Consider the following 6,986-nt stretch of genomic DNA (forward strand, 5'->3'; position numbering starts at 1 on the left):
CTGGGGGCAGGTGTGTGCTGTGATGACACTGGAGATGTGTGTGCTACTGGGGGTGGGTAGCTTGCATGTACTTCAGATGGAACCAGATGAATTCAGCTGAGATGTGGAGGTTTGCTGGAGACACAGAGGGCAGGGAAAGGGAGACACCCTGGGCTGTCCCTCAGCCAGACTGGGTGACCAGCAGTCAGGGACAAATGTCACCTAGGGGCCGTATTTCTGCTCCAAACAAAACTCCAGTATCAGCTCGGTGATCATGTTCCAGCAAGTGATTTTTTATTTTTGCTCGTTAGACTTCTATTTGCTTTCTTTGCAGCAAGCCACATTTCCTGAGCATTTGGTGGCAGTGGGTGGGAGCAGGGTGTGTGCAGGGAGGAAATGCCGTCTGTCACGGGGGGCAAGCACCAGCCAAGCCCTGGGCTGCTTGGGGCAGCCTTGTAGCCTGCCACCCTGGAGGTTGTGGTTGGGATATGATCATCATCATCATCGTCATCGTCATTGTCATCATTATCATCATCAGTTGTTGGAAACAGGTCTGCAGCAGCAGTCCTGGGCACTGGGGAGCTTCCTTTCCCATCCCTGGGCTGCTTGGAGCAGCAGGGTGGCAGGAACAATCCCATCCCTTTGCTCCCTGCCCCAGTGGTCTGACCTGGCTTTGCTTCTCACCTGGACTTCCTAGAGCACCAAAACTCAGTCCTGATGGTGCTGCTAAGAAACCCCCGTGTGACTTTATGTGCTCCCAGTCACAAATTCTCAAGACAAAACGTGCAAGGCAGAAAAAGGAGCTGCTTTTACTTTTGCTTTCTTCTTAAGAAATTGGCAGGAAATTAAAAGGAAACTTAAACATCCATGGGCTGGCTTCTGTGGAGAGCAGCGTCCTGTCAGACAGGATGTGTCTGGCTTTGGAAGGTGTCTCTTCCCAGCTGGGAACTGGAGGAGGGAGCCAACGCCTGGGAACAGAGCTCTGCATGGTGCCCCACCAAATCAAAGAGTTTATTTCCAACTTTCTTGATGTTTTATGCTAACTCGTGCACGATTTACATATTGCTGTGAAGCTGTCATAACCGTCATGGATTTCTTTCTAAACCTGTAGCAGGTGGCTGTTCAGTCAATAGAAAGAACAGAGTATTTGGATCCTTTCTGTGATATTTGTATCTTTTACGCAGACGTCTGGGATTGAGACTTGTGTGACAGCAAATTCTGACCCATAGGTGGAGAGGTATTGTCCCAGCTGTTTAACTGAAGATAAAACCTGCCTTAGTAGAGGCAGTTCATCCTAAGCACCAGGAAAACTTTCGTGTCGCTGTTTGGAAGTGACCTAAGATTTTCCCTACTATAACAAAATTTTGTCTGCCTTGATTTAGGTGCTTTTTTCAATGAGAAAATTTCCTGTTCATTGAGTTTTTGTCTGACTAGTGGAGGACAGCTCTGTAGCTGAGTTTCAGGACTTTCCCAATGGTCAGACAGACATGTATTTTGAAATCTGGGATTTCTCTAGTGAATGGATGTCTGAACTGAAAGCATTTAAACTCTATCAGATGGAAAACACAGTGAAATAAGCTCAAGACATTAGATGAGGGCATTCTCTTCAATGAACTCTACAATGTCAACATGCTACAAGTGCTTTTTACCAGTTGTCTTGCTTCTGCCTGGACTTTCCTGCTCGTTAATCTGCACCCTTGAGCTGATGGTATGCACACAGGATGTGTAGGATTGTGCAAATCAGTGCTGAGGTTTCCTGCAGGTGTTGATCCTGCCACGCAAGTGCTGCACAGGTGGGTTGTAGAAACACTGACATTGTGCCCGGGGTCTCTGGACTGGTCAGCTGTTAGACCTGCTGTCTGGTAGATTGACTGGTTTGCTGTGTCCAAGAAGAGCACAAGTTTTCAAAATCTGCCTAGACAAACATCGAGAGAGGAAAAATGCATGTTTGAGAAACCTGGATGTATGGCAACCTTAATCTTAGATAGGTTACCTGCTACTACACACCAACTGAGTCTAGGAATGCAAGTGTCTGGGTAGAGAACAGTTCAAAAAATCATATTTTTCTAGCTTCACATCTCACTTTGAGATTTTTTCCTCCCATTCCTATGCTGAAGTGTTGCAATGTGCATTGGGACAGCTCTGCAGTCCCTGTTAGAAAGTGGTTTCGTTTTACAGGTGGTTGAAGTGGTCCTTGTTTGTGGAAGGCAGGAACATTGAAATCAAAGTACACCAGAGCCCAGCTCATCTACTGTGCTTGCAGCACATGCTCCTGCATCTGACAGCAGAACACGACATTAATGTGAGCTATGAATGTCAGGCCCAGGCTGATCATCTGGGTTAGGAAGAAAAATGTCTTCATCATGAGCAACAAGGAAAACTGATGCTGACCCCTCCAAACCTACACTGAGTCTCCCTAACAGCACTGAGAAACTGTGCCAACTCCCTTTTGAAACTGGAATACCTCAACAAGCCACATACTTTGAGGCAAGAAGATGCACTCTCTACCTCGTCTATGCACACACAGTACCCTTTAGGACAGGTGACATATGACGTTGCCCTTTGCTATGGGGAAATGGCCTCCTGCTCCTTGTTTACACGCTGTGACATCAGTGGTGTGTGCATTTCTCCCCTGCTGCAAGGCACTAATGAGCTAATGAGACAGGTAAGCTGCTGAGAAAACATGACTAACCAGGGTAGTGAGTATGTTGGGAAGAATGTCCTCAGACACCAGGTATATATACAAGGAAACTGCTTTCACAGAACTCAGGTCCTCTCTGCCAGCTTTGCAACACTTGCTGGGTTTAGGGTTTCTTTTCTTCTGTACTGATTTCAGCTGGCTTATATACACAGTGTTGAAGGATCTACTTAGGAGCAACCCACTTTTTTTTAAATTTACTTTTTCTTTCTTTTTTAAATATCAGATAGCTTGAGAGAAAAAAACAGAATTGAGGGTATTCTCTGGATCAAAGGAGTAAGGCCCAAAAGAAATATGTTAAATAAGAAGTCTAAGTTTTTCCTTAATATGAAGACTTATACATGTTCCCTTTTGATGTTCAAGTTAATCCCAGAATGTCAGTCTTGGAGACCAAAGTCTAGGAAAAATGTAGCAATACAAGTACAGCAAAGAGGGAAGAAACACTAACTCCTCTGTACCAGCTTTTAGAGTAAAACCATGTCATGGACCACTTCCAACCTGCTGACAAGCGCTCTCCAGAACCCTTAAAGCAAATGCAGGTACAGACCTCGAATGCTCTCTAGGAGTGGAATAGTTCCTGAGATTTTACCTCTGTTTTTCTCAATGCCAGTCTAGAAGCAAAATGAGTGTTGTGCTGCATGGTTTGGGAGGTATGTGCTGTTGGAAACACTGCTGGGGAGCGGAGGTGTGGCAGTGGTGTTTGCACACCTCAGCTCACAGTGTGCAGAAGGAGCCTCAATTACACCCAGTGGAGAATAGGGCATGTTTGACATCAACACAGCAAATATTCACTTGCATTAAGCAACTGGGTTGTAAACTACCATTTTTATGTCCAGTTTAAGAAATGCCACGAAGGTCATGCTGCTCCAGAAGCATGTTGCAAAACCAAGTTCTTGTTTCTAGCAGTTTGTGCTCTGACACTTCACCTAGAGGCTGTCCCTTACTCCATGCTGCTGCTCAGGAGACAGAGGGGAGAGATTTGTTCTGCTCCCATACCTGCCAAACCAAGGGCTGCTCTGAGAGCTGGCATGTTCCTCACTCACACAGGGAGCTTGTACAGTGTGCCTGGCAGAGTGACTACGTGCTGCTCCACTTACTGGGCTTGCTTTATTCATTCATTTATTTATTTAAAGTCTACATTCCCTATAGCACTCACTCCAGTACGTGCCCCAGGGACCAAGCAGTGCAGGCACACTGCATCTTTTCTCTGTGCTTGTTCTGATTAGGATGGCAAAGGGGATAAAAATGACCTTGGTTAGCCTAGCTGTTTAGCAGGTGGTTGAAGTCTAAGGTGTTGGTATTCAGCCTCTTTGCTTTCTGTAATGAGACCCCTACCCAGCAAGCACAAGCTTCAACACAACTGGATTTTAGTTTTGCTCTTAACAAAAGTTTTTTCTGGATCCCATGAAATAGCTCATGGGTGTGCACAAGTCACACTCTCAAAAGTTATTTCATTAATCAAGTATATTGGATTAACCTAAACCAAGACTGATTGCTTTTAATGCTACAATAGTGGGCTATGTTCTGAAGAGAAGGAAGAAACAGAGTTTTCAGAAACAAGTGCATTCTGCTTCCTTTCTGTTGTTATTTGAGATACCAAGATAGGCTTATCTCACTTTTTGCAGGTGTACAGAAAAGTGTTTTCAGGACAAATGCTGCTGCTGACGGCCACTAGTTGGCATTATTGACACATCCCAGTAGGGAGGTGGTGCAATAAAAACATGGGCAGACAGCACATCGGGGAGCAGAGGTGGCTGCCTGGTGCTCACCTTGCAGCCTTCTCCAGCTCTGAGGTTGGTGGGTTACACTGAATTACAGCTCGGCCAAAGGAGGCTGAAACCAGCTGGGTGCCTTCCCAAGGAGAAGAGGTGACAAGTGCTTTTTTCTTTGGTCACCATCCTGCCCCAGAGGAACTTACTTTGGTTGAAGATGCCTCACAGGGTTTTGGTCACCACAGCTGTTACGTAGTGCTTGGGACTAAACCCAAACCCATTAATGCTCAAGGTCTGCAGCATTAATAATTACAGTTTGTGGATGTAGCAATAATTTACCAGTAACTCTCAGAGAAGCACTTTGAGAACACAGGGCTGCTGTGAGCCAGCACATCTTGTGCAACCAATGGGTGTGTGTATATTTCTGAAAGAGCCTTTTGTTATGGAGCTTGGTGGAATTAGATTTGCCTTAATCTGCTTTGCCTGGGAGTAGATTTATGCCAGGAGATCTGATAAATAAGATGTCACTGATGAAACAAGTATGAGCTGAGGTATCAAATTGTTGTCTGAAATGGATTTTGCTTGGTAAAAGGAGAGCACATCAGCAATTCAACCTTCAGGGGATTAGAGAGTTTGGAATAGAAGAGAAAAAGAAATTCTATGCCCTCTTTAGGGAAAAAACCAAACACAAACTCATTAACTGTTCTATGGAAGAGTTTTAATTCATATGTAGAGACTAATCTCCAATTAAATCCATTCCAAAATTGTTATTGAATAGCAAGGATAAAGATGCTGCCTGTCCCTGCCTGCATGTGGTTTAGGAACCTTCTACGACACAGAAGAACTACAATGAGACAAAGCCACTTTTGGTTTGAAATCTCATTTACTCTCGACATTTTCAAGGGAATGGCAGGCAACTGTAATGACAAATCTAATTTTCTGGATTATCAACTTCTCAGATTTGCATTACCATCCACTTGTTGAAAGACAAGATGCATTTTGCAGTAGTTGTAGAGCCTCCTGTGAGATTGAAATCAGTGGCTTTCTGGGCTCCCTGGCAGGGACAAGAACACAAAGATCCATCAGTTGGATCCACTTTGGAAAGCTGAGTTGTGGGTCCTCCTCATAGCCACTGAATGTGCAAAGAGCTTTTGTGGGCTCCAGGATCTCTGAGCACCCAGTGCTTTTCAATGAGGAGAAAAGCATCTGCTTAAGGTTAAGGTATCATAACTGAGGTCTAGGGCTTGAAGAACATGAAACCATCTCCTTGCTTAAAACACACAGCCTGATTTAATAAATCCTCGCTTGTGTAAAGTGCTTTGTTAAATGAGGGAGGAGGTGTGCTTGGGGGTGAGTTTCTGCTCAGGGAGCAAGTGAATTTTTACCTTTATTGGGGTATTTCTGCCACTGCTTGGCATCTGATTTTGTTTTATGGATTCTACTTGCAAATTTCACTCTGGCTGCATAGATTCAATCTATGGTGTAAAACAACAGTCTTTGGAGTAGAAACCTGCCTAGACAGTTCTCAGCAAAACCCTTCATTCACTTGACGGTGGGAGAAATATTTGAATAATATAAAGCAATTACCTCCTGCCTCCTCGTGAGCTGATTAATATAATTTCATATTGCACTGACCCATGCTGTTCAATATAATTAAAACATATAAATTATAGATCTCCAGTTTGCATAATATACTTTAGAAAGACCATGTAAGACCATGTTGTTTTACTACATATTTATTGGAGTGGCTACAGTGCTAAAAACATCCTAATCTCAACTTTGTGGGCAAAATTGCTTTAGAAGATGGTCACTTCAGTGGAAATGGGAAAGCAGAAATATTTGTTTGAAAAGTAGAAACCCGAGAAGTCTTCCTGAGAATGCTGGTAATAACTCAGTGATATTAACAGTAATCTCACAGTTTCGCCCACTTTTTGTTTTGGCATCGTGTTGCTTTCCCACTTCTCCCCAAGAAGAAGGTTGAGGTGGCCTTGACCAGGAGGCTCTTGCCACCACAGTATGGGGCAAGCTACAACCAAAAATCACTCCTTGTCTGCCCCTGTCTGCTCCATGCCGGGTAAGAACATAGATGACTCGTCTCCATTGTGAGAAACTGCTCACGTTCCCCTTCTCGCTGGATGCTGCTCATGGGATGCACATGACCAAAAAGTCTCTGTTTTTTCACGCCTGTGTCCTGGAGCTAAGGACTGGCAGGATTGGGGCGCAGTGTGAGGGATGGCTAACAATGGCGACATGAGGTGGCATCAGCAGCGGTGGGAGGCCGAGGGAGATTCTGCTCATCCCCACCTCTGCAGCTCCATAAGAGGGTGGTAATTTGTGGTTCCATTCCTTGTGAGCGAGGGTTGCCAAGGCTGCATCCGGACAACGCTCTCAGGCTCAGTGTGATTCTTGGGGCGTCCTGGGCAGGGCCAGGAGTCGGACTCGATAGTCCTGATGGAGCCTTTCCAACTCAGGACATTCTGTTATCCCGCGAAGCCCATGGGGGCAAGCTTGGCCGACAAGGCGTGAGGCGGCACCCCGGACCATGACTCCCGCCGGGCTCTCCCGGGCAGAGGGAGCGGCCCTCACGGGCAGGCTCC

This window comes from Geospiza fortis, unplaced genomic scaffold (assembly GCF_000277835.1).
Source record: "Geospiza fortis unplaced genomic scaffold, GeoFor_1.0 scaffold131, whole genome shotgun sequence".
Lineage (NCBI taxonomy): Eukaryota > Metazoa > Chordata > Aves > Passeriformes > Thraupidae > Geospiza > Geospiza fortis.